Here is a 20,021-nt window from a genome sequence, read left to right as displayed (position 1 = left end):
CAAGGAAATCATGATCGCCACGCTGGTGATTTTAAACAGATTAAAACGAACTTTGAATAAAGGGCGAGGAGAAAGAGATTGTTTCATGGTATGATAAATGATTAGTCCTGCCTACGTTAAGACTTCCATAAGTGGGGAGGGGTAGAGTCAAAAAAACTGAGTGAGGGTAGGCCAGATAGTAGGATGACCAGCTGGAGATAAAAACACTCCACTCCCATGTCTTTACAGTGTTGTGATCAAACTTTCAAAGACAGTAGGTAACAGACAAAAGCATACAGTGTATGCTAATCAAATGAGATAAGTGGTTTTGAAAAATGAAGAGGTACCGCTCTTTGAGTTTACATTTTGGTTTGTTGCTTGTTTCTCATCCTTTTGCTTATTTTAAGTTGACCGTGCATTGGTGTGAATTTTATTTTACAGGATATATACAAGAGTTACACCACATGCCGGTTCCTGGGAACAAGCGTTCTGCATTTATTCCGGTGCCACAGAAGGGAGCCGATTTCACTAGTAGTAGTACTACTGTATCAAGGTTTGTTACCTAATACATCTTTAACAGTAAGATATTTTTATTTGTATTAATTGGAACATGTTTGCACATCATTTGTAAGCGACCTCTGTGAATTTGATGGGTTTAACGTACGAACTCTCACTATGGTCAACATTCTGTTAGCGACTGTTGAAGCGAATAAATGTAGCGGTCAGAAAGATTCCAGAATCAGTTGGGTCACTGGAAACTGTGTTTGTTTGTTTTTTAACCTGAAACAGTAAGAATTATACGAATTCATGAAATACAATTTTCTTTCATTTTGGTCTGTTGTGTGAAGACTTGCTAACCCGGCTTTGACCGACTCTCTGAGATAGTAAACATTATTCAAATACATTCAAATAAAAATGTCACTTTTCATCTGTTGTGTGAAGGGTACCCCAGGCTGATTTCCTGCACCATGGATGTAGAGGAGGCCAGACAGTCTGCTTCTCATTCCCAGCTGTGTTGCGTTTTTTTCTGCTCGTGAAGTGTATCGCCACATTGCCAAAGCCATTGGCCAAGAGAAAGTCACCCTGTCTGCCCATTTTGCATAGCCTTACAGGCTGTGACACTATGTCGTTCTTCAATGGTATTGGGGAATCAGAAGGCTTGGGAAGTATGGCAAGCATTTGAAGACGTCACTCAAACTTTCTTCAGGTTGTCTGCTCCTCTTTGTAAGCTGAGTACCACTGACAGGGCAGCACAAGAGCTTTTTGGTGTACATTTGTAGGACAAAACCAGCAACGTACTGGGTGTAAACAGTGCTAGACGGTACCTCTTCAGTAAAAAGAGCTGCCAAATTGACCATAATCCCCTTACAAGTGAGGTGCTGCTGCAGGACATGAGATTGAGAAGAGCCATCTACCTATTAGACTTCCAAACTCTGTGGGCTGGCAGTTCAAGGCTGGAAAGTGGGAGTCATTCTGGACGAGCTTTCAAGAGGTATCCAGCGTGTGCCGAGAACTCATGAGGTGTGCCTGCAAGAAGAGCTGTACAACAAACGCTGCAAATGCTGCTAAGAAGGACTGCAGAGCACAGCTCTCTGCAAATGTGCTTGCATGCCTGTGAAAACTGTCAGCATCTAAACTGTGCAAAAATATTATTGCACCCATTTTCATACCCCAACTCAAACTTTTATTCCTGTGTCATTTTATTCAAACTGTCTATGCCATTAAAGGCTCGCATCTTCGCTATCTGGCACATTTTTTTTTAACATCATCATTTACGCCGTCAAAATAAGGATACCTTGACGTGACAAAGAGATGTGACAAAAACTTCGGGTACCTTTTAAAAAGCCGACGACAATTCCTGAGGCACAACTGGGTCACTGTTGTATACGAAGAGAAAGTCAACTTGATTATCCATCCAGAACAGGTTGTTTTATTTCGCCATCTTGCATATTTCTAGTGTTGTGCCATTGTACCTACTGATGTATGTGTCGATCTCACGGATGAGATGTTTATGTGTCAAATTTGAGGGATACCCAAGTCAACTAAAATCCATGTATTTTAGCAATGACCAAGTGGGTTGCGTTGAAACTTTCAGGAATGTGTGTCTACGCACGAGGCATAGTTCAACCATTTGAGTACACTTTCAAATCTTCACGAAATAATATTTTAACAAGAGGCAAAGCCTACAAGGCTCACGTATGTGAAACTATATGTTGAACACACGCACACACACACACACACACATGTATGAAGATGAGATTTTTTAACTTTGGAATTCTCATGCAATACAAGTACAAGTAAATTGTAATGCATAGGAATAAATTTTAACGCACACACTCACACTACATACTCGCATCACATATTACAGCACACATATGCACACTTTCAGTTTCAGAATTTATTCAATTACCTCTGTCAACTTCAGGAAACATTATAAATACGCAGACTAGACACAATGACTTCATGCACAATGTCAATTTGTGTGGTTTTTATCAGAAGAACTTTTGTGCTATCCCATCAACTCCCCCTCCCCCCCCCCCCCCCCTCCCCCTCCCCTCCCCCCCCCCCAACAAAAAAAAGAAAATAAAAATAAAAAAGCACTCTAGTGGGGCCTGCGGTAACACTGGCAAGAACATATTTTACATAAAAAAGAAACACAAAACAAACATACAATCATGATCACACAACGGCGCAGATAATACAGCACGAGGTACCTGTGATGAAAGGACACCTGAACTAGCCCTAAATTGCAAGTGGCCTTTTACTTTTACAACAGGTAAATGTTTGTCAAGATCAAAGGGACTACAGAAATTGTCGTTTCATGGGGAGTGTCCATTCATCAGAGGGGCCTCACATTGCAGGTACCATGCAATGTACAGTAACAGTAACCATAAGCATTTGCTCAACCACACACACACACACACACACACACACATTCATGTGAAAACAGCACCTTGAAGTAAAAACAGTGGATTCCCCTTTTGAAAATTTGAAGGGGGGGGGGGGGGGGGGGGTCACAAAATGGGGTTAATTTACAGAACAAGTCAGAAGATACGAAAACAAATTCTGAGATGACACGGGATTGTAAAGAAGTCCAAATCAGGTGGTCTTAAAAAAGGGGCGGTTCCAATGCAGTGGCCTTTTAAGAGGAAGCTGAGACAAAATGTCCAATACAGTGGAACCCCCCTTCTAAGACACCCCTCTTAAAATGAAGCAAGTAAAAAATGGGGGTAATTTTACACAGGATATGAACAGAAAGTCTGAGAAAACAAGGTCTTGGGGGGTCTTAAAAAGGGAGTTATACTGTACCATGACTTGTAGTAGTACAGTTACCACTCCGTGTAAGTATTATCCCAGAATACCATGACACTGTGCAATCTACACTACCCCAGTGTTCAATTAAAGTCACATTTCTCCTTGTGAAAACATCTCACAATCTCAGTCAAATCTAGCAAGGCTCACTTGTATTTGGTAAGAGCATACCTTGAATTTGTCACAGGCCAACATTCAAAATGCTGACTGCTTGTGCTTGCTAAAGCCAAAAGTCGCTTTTACAAAACTAAAGCTTTGCCATGTCTGAAAGTGAGACGGTGAGCCAAACATTTTTTATAAAAAGAAATGTGCCTTTAAAATGATGGTTCATTCTTGAAAAGTCATAAAAAAGTCAAATATGGGAATCATTACACAAGAATCACACTCATTTGATCTTTTTCTAAAGACTCTTCCACACATGATACATTGCAGTGTTTTAGTGATGTGCAGTTCCTAGGCCTCGGTCTGTCTTCTATCACGTACACAGACAGTGGAACACCCCTTTTAAGACTCCCTCCCTTTCAATAATCTGTTTTCTGTTCATAATCTCTGTAAAGTTACCCCCAGTTTAAGACTTCCTCCTTCTTAAGACCATTATTTTCCCATTTTTGGGAGATCTTACAAGGTGGGTTCAACTCACTTTTGAATCCAGGTCTAACTGACCTTTTCTTTTCTGTGTCTGGGAACATCACTGTGCCTGAACCTGAATTTGAATGGGTTGGGTCTACCAGAATAATGAATGATTTTCCAGCACTGAAAATAATATTTTGATTACATTTTGAAGGACGTTGGCAACTGACAAACCGCGAACTGGTGAATTATCTCCCCTAGACAGTGCCTGGTAAATTGCACACCATCTTTAGCCCTGGATCATGATCACAGGCAATGTTGAATACATAAATTTTGAGAGGAGTTGCCAACTGAAAAACCGCTAAGTTAAGAATTACCTCCCCTTGGCAGTGCCCAAGGACGTATCACCTTAACTTACAAAATAAGGTGAACTGATTTAAGTGATTCAAACTTCTATTAATTTTTGACAACAGAATGACAATACAAATATTGATTTTAAAACATGATACATGGAGTGGAGAAAGGAAAGAAGATCATGTTATCCATGGGGTGATTTGTCCATGATCCAAGCCTTCACACCCAGAAGTCTCTCTGATGTGTCACTTGTCCTGTGGATTACCAGCTCCACATGCAGGGAAGAATATGAAAGATTACACCGAATAGCCTTGAATTTCATCACTGTTTCCTCACGCACAGTGTTAGGGTCAATGATAGCACAACACTTCAATCAGCATACCACAGTCCTCTCTAAATGATTCAGAAATGTCACCAATTTTGTTTGAGAGTACACTATCCGACATGTTTGGAAACCAGAGAATGGCAATGTCCACAAGGATGGAGCCTCAGCTCCAGGAGAAAATGAAGACATTTCTGTAGCAGCTGCTGTCGTTACCACTACAGTTGTGTTGTCAGTCCAGGATTATGCCCAGCTACTTGTAGTTGTACTTCTGAACCACGCAGGCTTGCCTGGCACTGAGAAGCAGCGGGTCATGAGGGGTGGGTGGGGGGGTCGAGTGTCCTAGTGTCCTGCAATTTATTCCACCGCTGCTCTGTGCTTGCTGTCATCACTCGCCACCATGTCGTCATATCCTCAGATCTGTAACCAATAGCAGACATGATTATATATAGCTGATAAAATTGTTTGCAAGTTCTACTTCTTTAATCTTGAAACTGAGTTTTGTCAGGCTTCTAGCCATTCAAACTGTTCAGCATGGGAAACCCTGAAAATGTGCAAAACGCGCCAACTGACTTAGTTTGATGGTCAGACACCACCGACTGTTCAGTATGGGAGACCCTACCAGGCACCCTGCACATTAGCTGACTTAGCTTGATGGATTATGGAAGCACGCAAGCCACCCCACCACAACACGGTATCAGTTTCTGGGGGCAGTTACTTACCTCACATAAGTGACATGACTTTATTGTTCAAATTCATTGTCATAGTACAATTATACCACTTGACAATACCTGGAGACAACTTGACTATGATATTCAATTAATCAATTTTAAAAACAAAGCAAACACCTTAAACTTATGTGAAATGCGAATTTGACAGTTATAATACTCACTAGCCTAAAATTACAATTACTAAACAGACCACTGATGAAGCAACAACATGAAGCAAAATGTATCAACATATTTTATTTCCAAATCACACACTCAGCATACAGCAAAGCTAATTCGACGCTCCTTTTGTGTCCTGTGGGATCTGTACAGTTAGTCACTTGCAAGGACATGAACATTAATTTGAGTGTTATGATGAAAATACATCAAGCACAATGAACTATAAGCTCATCCAGGCATGTTGTGTGTTACTACTGTTACACCCCACAAACATCTGCAATACACTAATAAAGTTAGTGTACATTAAAGGAGACACGAAGCATAAAGTCAAGTAAACATGATGATCCTCCAGATTCAGGGAGACTGTTGAAGATGATATCAAGCACTGACCTGTGGAGAAAACTTGATTATGACATCCATTCAATCAATAAATAAACAACAAACTACAACCAGAAAAGGATAGAGCACTAAATTAAATTAAAAGCAAAAACAAGGAGTCAAATCGACAAATGTGTTCTGCTACTGATTCTTTATTTCAATTGCATTAATTTAAAATAAAACATAACAAATCTTATGCTCCTGTACATAACTTCAGATTTAGCGCCAATTCAAGTCTCACGTATGTGAAACTATATGTTGAACACACACACACACACATGAAGATGAGATTTTTTAACTTTGGAATTCTCATGCAATACATGTACAAGTAAATTGTAATGCATAGGAATAAATCTTAACGCACACACTCACACTACATACTCGCATCACATATATTACAGCACACATATAGTGTTCTGCTACTGATTCTTTATTTCAATTGCATTAATTTAAAATAAAACATGACAAATCTTATGCTTCTGTACATAACTTCAGATTTAGGGCCAATTAAAACACCAGACACAGAATCTAATTAACGCATCCACACCTAGTTGTGTCACTGTCATGGCTTGCATATCAAATTCTTCAACAAACAGAATATTGTTAAGTGCATTTCAAATACAAAGACAACAACACAGCAAACTCGCAATCTCTCAAAAATTCCATTTACACTGAAATTGACACCCAGCAGGGTTTGTGGTCCGAGTACCAGGATTCAAGTACACCTCCTAGTATTGCAGACTCAGGGAGATTGGTGAAGATCAGATCCAACACTGAGCCATAGTCTGTTGTGGGTTCAGTAATGAGCTGACGCAGACTGAATTCCTGACACAGCTGTTCGAGTGGTTTTGACAGTCTGTCAGAGGCATCACTGTTGAAGTCTCCTCCCATCACAACATAGGGTTGACTTGCTAATACCCTGTGAAGAATGGTCTCAAGTTCAGTACGCAGTGCGCTGGTTTTCACACCCGGAGGACAGTACACTCCCACTACACTCAGCCCTGCAATTCTGCTGCTGGCGTCAAGCACTGTAACTTCTATGCTGTGATTGCAACTTCGGCTTGTAGCTGTGTTGGAGGTAGACAGCAGACTGTCATCACGGATGTACACTATTGTGCCAGCATGTGGACGGTGAGTTTTGGTTGGGGCAGGGTTTCTCTCAAGAACTTTGAATTCAGGGAGACTGTAGTGCTGTGGTTCATCTTGTTCTTGTTCCCAGCTTTCAAATATGAATAACATTTCAGCTCGTAACAGATTTCTTTCAAGGCGGAGATCTCCAATGTGTTTGTGAAGAGAGCGACTGTTGTGAAAACCTATGAGAAATCCATTGCTGGCAAACTGCTGTAGGTCGCTCACACACCACTCAATGGGCTTCTTCCGCAATCGTTCCATCTCGGTCTTGACATCAGGTGACACTCTGATCTTGTTTGGGTCAAAATCAAGAAGATGGAGGCCGCCCAGAGTTTTGGCTCTGCTGAGTGCCACATACACTAGATGGTGTTGTGCCATACCCTGGAAAGACACCGCAACTTGTTCAAGAGTTGAACCCTGTGACTTGTGTACTGTGATTGCAGAGCAAGCTGTCAACGGAAACTGTTTACGAAGCACTGCAACATTTTCTCGTTTTCCAACACGAAACTGTTTGACGGCATGAAAGATGGGAGTCCATGTGGAGCTGATGGCTGGTGTGTAGAGTTGTTTGTTTCGGTGGCGGGTCTTTTCACCAACACTCTCTTCATCAAATTCTATCCATACAACCGACACATGTTCTGGCTTCTCACTGCCTTTGTGTCCAACCTGTCGTAAGGTGCCAGAAGCTCCATTCGTCAGACCATCGCTGATGTCAACATTGTGCACCAACATGAATCTACCGCCCACTTTGAGAGTCAAGTGTGATGGAAGACTCTGCGTTTGTTGCACTGTCATATCACGAGCTTTGTGAAGTATCTCGGTTTTCAGTGCAACACTGATGTCACCCATCACACTGTCCTTGGCTTCCAGCAGAATCTCCGAAGACTGGAGAAGGGCAAGACTTTTGGTGTTTTGCTCAGTGACGAGACGACGGCTGGTGAACAGGTGAAGCATGTTGTCCGGGATACTGGATTTGACAACACGGGACTTGATGAGGCTTGCATCTTCTTTGGTGTGGCATCCCTCCCTGATCCTGTTTAGAGCTTCAGCAAAGGTTCTGTCATCTTTCTGCCGCATCACCTGGGTCAACTCGAACATCTGGAACAGCTCCTGCCAGACAATTGGTGCTAGTGCTTCGTATGGTCCACGACTTGGCTGAAATACCCAGCGATCCATGACTGGTCTCAGCTGGAATAGATCACCAACAGCAAGGACACTTACACCACCAAACGGCTTGCTGCAACCCATCAATTGTTGCAGACGCTGACTGACAAAACCCATCATGTTGGCACCAACCATGGAAATTTCATCAATGATCACCAATCGCAATTCTGCTAGAGTTGACCGAAGTGTGTTCAAGCGACTGGCGTCAAGTTTCACGTAATCACTGAGACTCTGGTTTGCAGGGAGGCAGAAGGCTGTGTGTAGTGTCACACCTCTGATGTTATAGGCAGCCTTGCCTGTTGGAGCGGCAAGAAGTACCCGAAGGCAATCTGGATTGTCTCCAGGGCGACTGCTTAGGTAACGGACAAGGGCATGGTAAATGGCCAGGACACAGCGACTCTTCCCCACACCTGCACCTCCAGAGAGAAAACAGTGGAAGGGTTCGCATGCAGATAGACTGCCACTACACTTTGTCTTCATCCAGTGCAGTATGTGATAGAAGAACGTTTGCTGACTGCAATTCAGTGATCTTACCATTGCATCAAATTCTTCATTTGGTATCCTGTTCACTATACGGTCGTGAGTTATGTCGGATGTAGCATGACAACCCAGGTCAAGACCAATGTCATACTGTCGGTGCTGTTCAGAGTCTGGTTGGAACGCTGCATTGATGGTACTCTCTGTGTTGTATTTCTCGTGGCGGCTCTCCATGTCTTGTGCTTGTGGAGCCACCCCATCCCATGCTTCCTCATCAATGCCATCCTTCTGCACCTGTTCCACAGCCTGGTCCACAGCAGTAGCATTGGTCTCAAACTTGCTGCTGACTTCGAACACTGTTTCTTTCATTTGTTCAAATCTCTCATGGTATGTCCCACACCCACCAATGATATCCTTGTCCTCGTTTCGCCATGGTATGTACAACATCAGCTTCTCTCTGTAGTGGTTTTCTGAGTCAGACTCCAGAGAAAAGCGAACACAGCGCAGAACTTTTGGTTTTCTCCGGTGGTGCAAGACTTTGCCATCAGGAAGTTTGTACAGGTGACCAGAAGAAGAGTCATTGTTCCAGATGTTGTCGGTTGCATCCTCCTCATATTCACCTTCAGGGAGGAAATCCTGTTCCTTCTTCTTGGTGTTCTTACCTGTTCTGCTGCTTGATCCTGCCTTTCTCACGTCGTACGAAGTAGCAAAGTCTGCAAGACAGATGTTTTCCAACTCCTTTGGTCTTTCAGAGTACCTGTCGATCAGGCTTGTGAGAGTCACATCTGTGTCCTCATCTTTCATTGCTTCAAGCATGGTGGAATTCTTGAGCAGACCAACTCGCTGGCAGGGGGGTGATGTGTTGACAAAAATCACATCCCTTGTGCATCGGGTCAAAGGCAGCTGCATCAGGAGGTAGACAGCTTCCTGGGCAGACACTTCGCAGTGGTTCAAAAACTTGTTCGCAATGTGTCTGACTTTTTGTTTGACACTGTGGTTGCCACGTTTTGCCTCATCATCAGCGTGTTTTAGTAGATCGCTCATGCCACGCTGGCTCTTGCTGATGTACGTCACAATATACATTCCACAGGCATACTCATCCAGGACAAATTGCACATCTGTGTTGGCCATCCACACCTGAGCGAGAATATCATTTCTGCTGTTCATGCGTGTCGCTGATGGTTCGCGTTGCAAAAAGATCTTGGTGCTGTCAAGGTCAGAACGAAGTGCAAGGATGTACTGATTCTCATCAATGCCGACTCGCGCCAGAAATTCTTCAAAAGAAATGTTCTCACCCAGTTTCAACTGGCTAAGTTCTCTTTTGATGGTTCTCAAATTTTCTGTGATGCCAGAATTATCCTTTGCTTCAGACTGAGTCAGTGGACGGAGCATCATAGTTTTTGACATGGGAGGAAGAGGAAAACCAAACCTGCACACGTGTTTTCCACCTTTCTTGCATGACTTGGAATGCTTGTGTTCATGCAGGCTCGAAACGTTCTTCAACTCACCCTCTTCATGCCTCTGACATGTCAAGTGTTTATCAAGAAATGCCACCACATCTTCGTCAGAGTCTGTATCAGCCTTTGGTGCATCTTCAACCCAGATCATACAGTGAATGTGAGGGGACCCCCGCTGCTGAAATTCTACTCTGAAAAAGTGGTCCGTCACTTTTCCAAGAGGCTGCAGATCACTCAGGATGACTTTTCTGAACAAGACCTGAACTCTGTAGTCAAAGTGACGAGCGCAAGTCACAGGATCTTTTTGTATAAGCTGCGACTTCTCCTGCCAGGTCAGGTTCTCAAGGTCATCATCAGTGGGGTCTACACTGTGCTCCATGCGGTAGAGGACACGGAGAAGATCAATCCACCTTGTTTCAGCAGCAGAAAATGTAGCAAAGAAAGTTGGTCTACCAAGCTGCCTAATCATAGCAAAGAGATCCTTCTGTTTCGCTTGCCAGTACGGGGGAGAGGATCGCAGTGTTTTGAGGACACGATACCCTTGATCCTGGCGCAGAAGATCTTCAATGGCACCATCTTTCCTCAACTGCCCTGCAGTATGGCCTGTCTTTGCTCCTTTCACTTTCCGAAGTGCTGTTGTGGCTAAATCTCGAATCTGTAACATCTGTAGTTTCTTCAACTTGAAAAAGATGTTTGCAATGGAGTGGGCAGCACGCCGGTCAGCACTTCTTAGCTCAGCCTTGCAGATCTTACTGTAGGTGAGGGGCTTCATTCGATCACTGTTATCAACACGTCGTTGGCCGCAAAATATGGTTGGAAAGGATTTCTCCTCACAATCTTTATCCATGAACAGACCAAGTGGATGTTTACCCTCACCTGGTGCTATGTTCAGTGCTGCCTGGCCATCGGTTGTAAAGTCGTTGGGGTGCAGAAGGGTGTCACGACATCCACCTCCCAGTTCTGCCTCTTGACTGGTTTCTACCCATTCTTTGTCTTCATCATCTTCCCCGGTGTTATCTTTGTCATTAGCAGGTATGTTTTCCTCCTGCCACTCCTGAAACAAATCTGCATACTCTTCTTGCAGATTGCCATCTTGGTCTTGTTCTGGTTTGTTGTTGTCTTTCACTGTGCCAGAAGAAGCTTGATCAGTTACCAAGTGCTCAGGGTCTTGTGGCGGTACATTAGAACATTGCTTCACACTCACAGCATCACATTCAGGTTGTTTGCCTCCGTCACATGAGTGTGCATGGTTGGTCTTCTCACCTTGGATACAACTGTCATCATCTGCACTGTTGATTCTGAACTCAACCGACTCTGCTCCCTCCCACTCTGGTTTGAACCAAGAAGGATCGAGCTTAATACCCTCTTCCCTGAACAGGACACTGTTCCCAATCAACCACTCCGCAGCAGCAAAGATCTTCCCAGGCCTGACATTTTCAAAGTGGTAGGAGGACTTGTAGCGCAAGCGTCTCTTCAACTTCAAGGCAATTGTCTCTGTCTCTTCGAATCGCCTAGGTAATGAAGTCACCATAGCTGGCACATCCACTGGTACATTCACTACATTTCCCCTGATACCAAACTGATGGTCGCAGCCAAGCTCTCGCATCTGCATGAAGGGAATTCGTGGTGATATACACCGTTCCTCCAGGGTTGTGAGACCTTCAAGTGTAGACGGAATAGCCGGGAATTCAAGACCATTTCTCACAGCTAAATTGGGCAGCACAGATTTCCTCAAACTGGAAAGACATGTGGAACATATCCACTCAGTGTCTTGGAAGCTTTTTGTTCCTAACAGAACCTGCTCTATAATGGAAGACTTAACACCCTTGTTCTGGAGAGATGCAGCAGAGGGAGCAACACTCACTGAGTGTTTGTAGAAGAGACCATTACAGCATGTACATATGAATGAAGGTCCGTGACTAACATTGGACTGAAAGACCTTCTTGATGTCATCGACCGTCAAGCAACTGCTTTTTGTGGTCAGTTTGTTCCTTGCTGCTCGCACCTTAGCTTGATAAGCTTCTCTGTATGAAGGACAACGCCTTCTCTTCACTTTCCTCAATCTGTCACTCTCCGATTCCTTTCGCCTATAGTTTCTATTCTGTCTTTGTTCTGCTTTCCTTTGCCTGTCTTTTAGGGCCTCTTTCTCTCTGTATTCTTTACTACCTCTCTTTGTTGCCATTCTCTGTCTGGTTCTACCTGCTTCTTTCTGACTGTAATCCCTATTGGCTCTCTTTGTTGTCATTCTCTGTCTGGTTCTACCTGCTTCTTTCTGACTGTAATCCCTATTGGCTCTCTTTGTTGCCATTTTCTGTCTGGTTCTACCTGCTTCTTTCTGACTGTAATCCTTATTGGCTCTCTTTGTTGTCATTCTCTGTCTGGTTCTACCTGCTTCTTTCTGACTGTAATCCCTATTGGCTCTCTTTGTTGTCATTCTCTGTCTGGTTCTACCTGCTTCTTTCTGACTGTAATCCCTATTGGCTCTCTTTGTTGCTTTTTTCTGTCTGTTTCTACCTGCTTCTTTCTGACTGTAATCCCTATTGGCTCTCTTTGTTGCCATTCTCTGTCTGGTTCTACCTGCTTCTTTCTGGCTATATTCTTTAGTGGCTCTCTGTTTAGCCATTCTAAGTCGGTTTCTTTCTGCTTCTTGCTCTCTGAACTCTCCACTGCATCTTCTCTTTGCAATTCTTGCTTTGCCTAGGTGTGCTTCCTTGTGCCTATATGCCTGACTAAGTCTCCTCTCACCTTTTCTCTGCCTATTTTCAGCTGACTCTTTCTGCTTGTACTCTTGGTTTTGACGTAGTTTCTGCATTGTATTTCTGCGGTTCACAAGTGTCACGGTTGTATGAGATACGAGTGGCCTCTCAGCACCTTCACACTCTGCTGCTGCAAGCACAGGTACATGAACTTGTTGATGTTGGCATGACAGCACTGGTCCATCAGATGGAAGATGGACGTCAGTCACAATTTCATAATGGTTATTGTTGAGGTGGTTGATGAAGATGCACCGTGAACTCACATGGGTCAGTGGAGCAATCAGTCTTGGATCAAGTGTGTGCCAGGCACTCTGCCCGACTACATTGCGATAAACACAGATTCTGGTGTTGAGCATGAGGGCAGCACTGTAAATCTCCACTTCTGTTGCCCACGTCCCTGAATTCCGCATGCCCGACCTGGTCAGATAGGATGCGGCTGTCAGCCCTTGTTGTTGCAGGAGAACATGCTCAATTCGATATGTGTGTGCAGACTGTGTCATGAAATGGCAGACTGCAGCTCGAAGTTGGAGATGGTACTCTTCACACCCAGTCACTGCAAAGCTCAGGCAGCGGAAAAAACAATTACCATCTCCCCCAACCCTTTTAAAATGTTTGGGTGCTCCAGCCGGAAGCAGATGATCTGATGAAGGCATTGCAAGCTTCAAAGGCAAAGTGAACTCGCGACATTTGTCTAACTGCCACTGGCAGTGTACAGGGTTGAATGTGATACCATGTTGCTCAATGGCTTTAACCTGAATATCCTGTGAATCTGAACAATTGTGTGACTGAAGGCGCTGGAATGATGAAAACACTCTGCCACAAGAAGTACACTTAGAGCATTTATGTTTCAATAGCCTAATACGGCTACTGAACATTTTCTGGCAGTCTACACACTGCACAACTGAGTCCATTCTGAGGAGCAAATAACATACACAGTGACTGTTAAGTGTGGATTCAGTTATAATAACAATAAGAAATTGTCACCAAATCAAAATTGGCAACAAAGCTCAGACTCAAAGACTAAAAAAGAATTAATTATGCAAGCACAAAAAACGTAATTCAGGATCAAAAGAAAATGAATCAAAACTTGCACACACGCATTAGATCATATACAATGTGCAAAATGACTGGCAGCACTCCTAGGCCTTGAAACCACCATCAGAACATCCAGACGAAAAATATTCGAAGTTGAAAGTTTCCAAGTTCCAAAATTGCAGAAAAATCGGGCAGCACCCCTAGGCCTGAAAACTACTGTCAGAACTAGGGTGAAAAATATTTCAAGTTCTAAAATCGCAGAAAAATCGGCAGGACCTTCAGAACAGATGAAAAATATTCCAAGTTCTAAAATCGCAGAAAAATCGGGCAGCACCCCTAGGCCTGGAAACTACTTTCAAAACGGAGACGGAAAATATTTAGTTCTAAAATCGCAGAAAAATCGGGCAGCACCCCTAGGCCTGGAAACTACTTTCAAAACGGAGACGGAAAATATTTCAAGTTCTAAAATCGCAGAAAAACCGGGCAGCACCCCTAGGCCTGGAAACTACTTTCAAAACGGAGACGGAAAATATTTAGTTCTAAAATCGCAGAAAAATCGGGCAGCACCCCCAGGCCTGGAAACTACTTTCAAAACGGAGACGGAAAATATTTCAAGTTCTAAAATCGCAGAAAAATCGGGCAGCACCCCTAGGCCTGGAAACTACTTTCAAAACGGAGACAGAAAATATTTAGTTCTAAAATCGCAGAAAAATCGGGCAGCACCCCTAGGCCTGGAAACTACTTTCAAAACGGAGACGGAAAATATTTCAAGTTCTAAAATCGCAGAAAAATCGGGCAGCACCCCTAGGCCTGGAAACTACTTTCAAAACGGAGACGGAAAATATTTCAAGTTCTAAAATCGCAGAAAAACCGGGCAGCACCCCTAGGCCTGGAAACTACTTTCAAAACGGAGACGGAAAATATTTAGTTCTAAAATCGCAGAAAAATCGGGCAGCACCCCCAGGCCTGGAAACTACTTTCAAAACGGAGACGGAAAATATTTCAAGTTCTATAATCGCAGAAAAATCGGGCAGCACCCCTAGGCCTGGAAACTACTTTCAAAACGGAGACGGAAAATATTTCAAGTTCTAAAATCGCAGAAAAACCGGGCAGCACCTCTAGGCCTGGAAACTACTTTCAAAACGGAGACGGAAAATATTTCAAGTTCTAAAATCGCAGAAAAATCGGGCAGCACCCCTAGGCCTGGAAACTACTTTCAAAACTGAGACGGAAAATATTTAGTTCTAAAATCGCAGAAAAATCGGGCAGCACCCCCAGGCCTGGAAACTACTTTCAAAACGGAGACGGAAAATATTTCAAGTTCTAAAATTGCAGAAAAATCGGGCAGCACCCGGCCTTGGCCTGGAAACTACTTCCAAAACTGAGACGGAAAATATTTCAAGTTCTAAAATCGCAGAACAATCGGGCAGCACCCCTAGTCCTGGACACTACTTTCAAAACGGAGACTGAAAATATTTCAAGTTCTAAAATCGCAGAAAAACCGGGCAGCACCCCTAGGCCTGTAAACTACTTTTAGAACAGAGACTAAAAATAATTCAAGTTCTTAAATCGCAGAATAATCGGGCAGGACCCTAAGGCCTTGAAATTACTTCCAGAACAGAGACGAAAAATTATTTCAGTTCTAAAATTGCACACAAATCGGGCATCATGACTCCTTAATAGTCTTAGGCCTGGAAATTTTTTTCAAAACCTAGACAAATTTTTTTTTATGTTGTATGAAAACTTAGAATATTAGTAATAGTATAAAGTTGGGTACTCACAAAGATGTTGCTCGTGACGAAATCAAAAAATAGGCTGAAGATCAAACTGTCAGGCTGAGGATTGTCCAGGTGGAAGAAATCAAAGAGTGTGATGCTGCGCTGAAAATAAAAATGTAATTGCACTTTAAACTTGGCGCATGAGATGACTGTCCTTTTGTCTAATTGACGTTTAAGAAAAACAATGATTATCATTATTTACAATATCATTAGTTAGGCAAAAAAAAAAAATTGTCTGTTTAGGGTAACATGACCAAAAAAAGTAGGGTCGGTAGGTAGGTAGGTTTTTTTTGTGTGTGTGTGTGTGTGTGTGTGTGTGTGTGTGTGTAAATGCTATGTTGGCTGAACATTCACTTCTTATATTTGATGAATACATGTTTCAAAACTAACGTATAAATAAAACAGAGAGAAAGGGAGAGAAAGAAACGCCAAATGTTTCTTTTTAGCATTTTTACCTCTTTTTTTTTTCTTTTTTTTTTTAAATCAAAAAAAAGTTTTTGGGTCGGCGCCAAATCGATAGGGTCGGTCGGGTTACCCTAAACAGACAATTTTTTTTTTTGGCCTTATCGTTAGATTTGACTGTGAAATTACTTTCAGAACTGAGACAGAAAATATTTCAAGTTCTAAAATTGCAGAACAATTGGCTGGGACTCCTGCCTGAAAACTACTTTCAGAACCGAGACAATAAATATTTGAGATTTCTAAAATTGCAGACAAATCTGGCAGCACCACTAGGTCTGGAAACTACTTTCAGAACCGAGACAAAAAATATTTCAAGTTCTAAAATCGAAGAAAAATTGGACAGGACTCAAAAAATCTTTTAATGATGTATGAAAAGTTAGAATATTAGTAATAGTATGGGTACTCACAAAGATGTTGCTCATGCGAAAATCCAAAAATAAGATCAAGACCAAACTGTCAGGCTCATGATTGTCCAGTTGGAAGAAATCCTAAGAGCGTGATGCTGCGCTGAAAATGAAAATGTAAAATTTTGTACTTTAAACTTGGTCAGGTTTTTTCTGAGCGCAGGAGATGACTGTCTTGTCTGAAATCGCACTCTATCTGATGTTAAGCAAAAACTGACAATGCAGTAATGCACTGAAGTCGCGTGAAGCAATATAAAAACAGTCAGTTTGCAGTCATGATAGTTGATTAGTCAACTAGTGCAAATTGTTTTTGACTTTCAGAGCATAAGCACATTGCCAAGCACTACAAACCGTCCTAACCTTAAAATGCAGTATCAAAAGTATGGAAGCAAAGTCTTATCTGACCAATGCATGTACTAAAGAGTTAATTTATTAACTTGATAATTAAGTAGAAGTGCATTGCCAAGGCAGTGCATACCCCCAGCAAAGAACAAATCGCCTCTCTCTCTCTCTCTCTCTCTCTCTCTCTCTCTCTCTCTCTCTCTCTCTCTCTCTCTCTCTCTCTCTCACAGACACGCACACTCACAGACACTACACACACAGACGTGCGCTCAAACCACGTCACACACACACTCACTCACACACACATCATCCATGCTCACAATGTATTATTTAAAAGCGAGGGTTCTGCAAAAAATCAGTATGACAATGTGGCCTTTCTTTACACAAAAAATGACACTTCGAATCAATAGAATCAAGTGTAACACATGTAAGTTTAGATGATTTGGACTCGGTCTTCATCGTGGATTGACGCCCACCAAAGCCTAATTGAATCCCTCTGCCGCTTCGCTCCGTCGAGCTTCAATTAGCTTTTGGTCGGGCGTCAATCCACGATGAAGATCGAGTCAAAATCATCTAAACATACATGTTACGCTTGATTTTGACTCGATCTTCATCGTGGATTGACGCCCGACCAAAGCTAATTGAAGCTCAAGCCTAATTGAATCCCTCCGTCGCTTCGCTCCGTCGAGCTTCAATTAGCTTTGGTCGGGCGTCAATCGATGATGATCGAGTCAAAATCATCTAAACATACATGTTACGCTTGATTTTATTGATACATACTATTGATCCGAAGCGTGGATTGACGCCCGACCAAAGCTAATTAAAGCTCTCCGTCGCTTCGCTCCATCGAGCTTCATCAATTAGCTAAGTATTAGGTAAATAAAGCATAGTTCTATCCGATACGGCAAAAACGTGGAATTTCAACCACATAATCATTGACCCAATAATAATAGAATCAAGTGTAACACATGTAAGTTTAGATGATTTTGACTCGGTCTTCATCGTGGATTGACGCCCACCAAAGCCTAATTGAATCCCTCCGCCGCTTCGCACCGTCGAGCTTCAATTCGCTTTGGTCGGGCGTCAATCGATGATGAAGATAGAGTCAAAATCATCTAAACATACATGTTACGCTTGATTTTATTGATACGTACTATTGATCCGAAGCGTGGATTGACGCCCGACCAAAGCTAATTAAAGCTCTCCGTCGCTTCGCTCCATCAATTAGCTAAGTATTAGGTAAATAAAGCATAGTTCTAAACTTCTATCCGATACAGCAAAAACGTGGAATTTCAACCACATAATCATTGACCCACACCACCTTATACTGTTCACCGTCAGGGTCTAGCATTGGAAAAAGAGATTTCAGCTTACAAACTACAAAGGCAGGGGTCTGGGGCATCACCCCTGGAATTTGAAGAGGTTTTGTGATTTTGCGTCTACAAGCCCCTCCCCAATTCGAGTTTCGCGTTAGCTTATTGGAGATGTCATTTCGGCGTAAATGCGCCGAACGGCTTACAATGAATGCAGCTGCTAGGCCCTGGTTTGCTGAGCAGCTGGCCGCCAGCGACGTAGTCTATCACTGATAGTATCAGCACTGTTTTTGTGATAACAGGTCACAATATTTTCCTGTCGAGCCGCAATTTTGGAAGGGGAAGTCTAGTCGGCGGCAGTCACGCGCTTGGCGCCGAACTGAACAGTATCGAATTTTCCTACAAGCGTGTCACCCTTCTGTATCTCCTGTTTTCAGAGAAAACGCTTTCAGGAGCTCCACTACATGATCTCCACCTTAACTGGGAATCCCCCCAGGCACACACACACTTTTGAAGTGGTTGACATGATAACACATACCGTGTACTCACAAAAATCGAAGAGCGAAACAGAACCCGCCTACGGTCATGGATGAAACCCAAGCTATCCCACAATTCCAGAAAAACGGTTTGACTAATCATAAGCTAACTGCGCGCCGTAATGATATTTTGTTGTTGTAAGTTCAAAATACACTATAACACCCTTATCGATCACTACTCTGACTTAAAAACTGGTCCAACGTGAGAAAATATTATGGAGATATATACTAACAGCTCAAATATTACGTGTAAATGCTTTCTTTTGAGGTCAGTCGGGCGCGGTCGCTTGTGGTTGGGAGCGATCCGGCCGGCCACGGTCGCGCGGTAATTAGTCAGACCGACACAGATTAGTGCTGCCGTTCTTGAAATTCACATAAATGTAACCAAGAACAAAGACATACAATCCTTACAGGCACTTTAGATCTACTCATTTCACTAGAGGTGACTACCTAGCACTGTGTCATCCGTATCTGCTGAAATAAAACAAAATATAAAATACCGGGGAGACACTGTGACTACTCACTAGTCTAGATCTGTCCGTACTTACCGGGACTCGGCCAGATCGACACTGAACTTTCGACAGCTCTTCCTCGCGCAGATGATTGGAAAAAAACGCTGTGCAGATCAAACTGTAGGAAATCTCACTTTGGTATCTTCTTTAGTCTATTTCATCTGGAGCTTAGAAACCGAACCCAGTCGACTCAGTGACCAGGCTGAGTCAGTCAGTGAATCATGTATACCACAATCCTTAGCGGCGCGACCCCAACCTAACCTGGTCTTGACTAACCTGGTCTACATACCAAACGCGACACAAACCGGTCAGCTGCGTGTACCCCCATAAACCACCCCACCACCCGTTTTCTTTGGATACACACTTTAACTACACACATGCCGACAAAATGTTGATCATTGGTTCAATACTTTGAAGATGTTGCTTGAAAAATAACCAGGTGAAATGAGTATTTCGGTGTTTAGTCAAATGTTAAAGTTTCTACCACAGACATACACACGCACAGACGCACGCACGCACGCACGCACAGACAGACAAAGTTACGATCGCATAGGCTACACTTACGTGAGCCAAAAATTTAGTCAAAACTTGACTAAATGTAAAAAAGAGAGAAAAAGCCTAACGGTTTTGAGATTTCTGTTTGTGCAACTGTTTTGACATGTGCAACTGTTATCCAGAGAGGGTGAATACAGCGAATAAAACTGTTTTGAGCGCTCTAGCGCCGTTAGTTTGTCAGAACAGAAGGTGGTCCATATTAGGAGCCGATCCATGTTAGGAGCCCTTCCCCTAATCCCAAATGGCAGAGGCATTTAGTAGTTTATGCGTTTATAGTTTGATGCCTGAGATAATCTA

General features: G+C 42.9%; 1 long non-coding RNA gene across 1 annotated transcript; it reads right to left on the bottom strand.

Annotated features, from left to right (window-relative positions):
• Nucleotides 1-3,007: 3,007 nt before the first annotated feature.
• LOC138954400 (uncharacterized) lies at nucleotides 3,008-19,707 on the bottom strand. The gene is made up of 4 exons (XR_011451820.1): nucleotides 18,671-19,707; nucleotides 16,470-16,569; nucleotides 15,604-15,702; nucleotides 3,008-4,957 (listed from the first exon to the last, which is right to left on the bottom strand). It is a non-coding gene; the product is annotated as an uncharacterized lncRNA (long non-coding RNA).
• Between the last annotated feature and the right edge of the window lie 314 nt (nucleotides 19,708-20,021).

Source organism: Littorina saxatilis, unplaced genomic scaffold (assembly GCF_037325665.1).
Source record: "Littorina saxatilis isolate snail1 unplaced genomic scaffold, US_GU_Lsax_2.0 scaffold_584, whole genome shotgun sequence".
Lineage (NCBI taxonomy): Eukaryota > Metazoa > Mollusca > Gastropoda > Littorinimorpha > Littorinidae > Littorina > Littorina saxatilis.
This window is presented reverse-complemented; position numbering and strand designations above follow the sequence as displayed.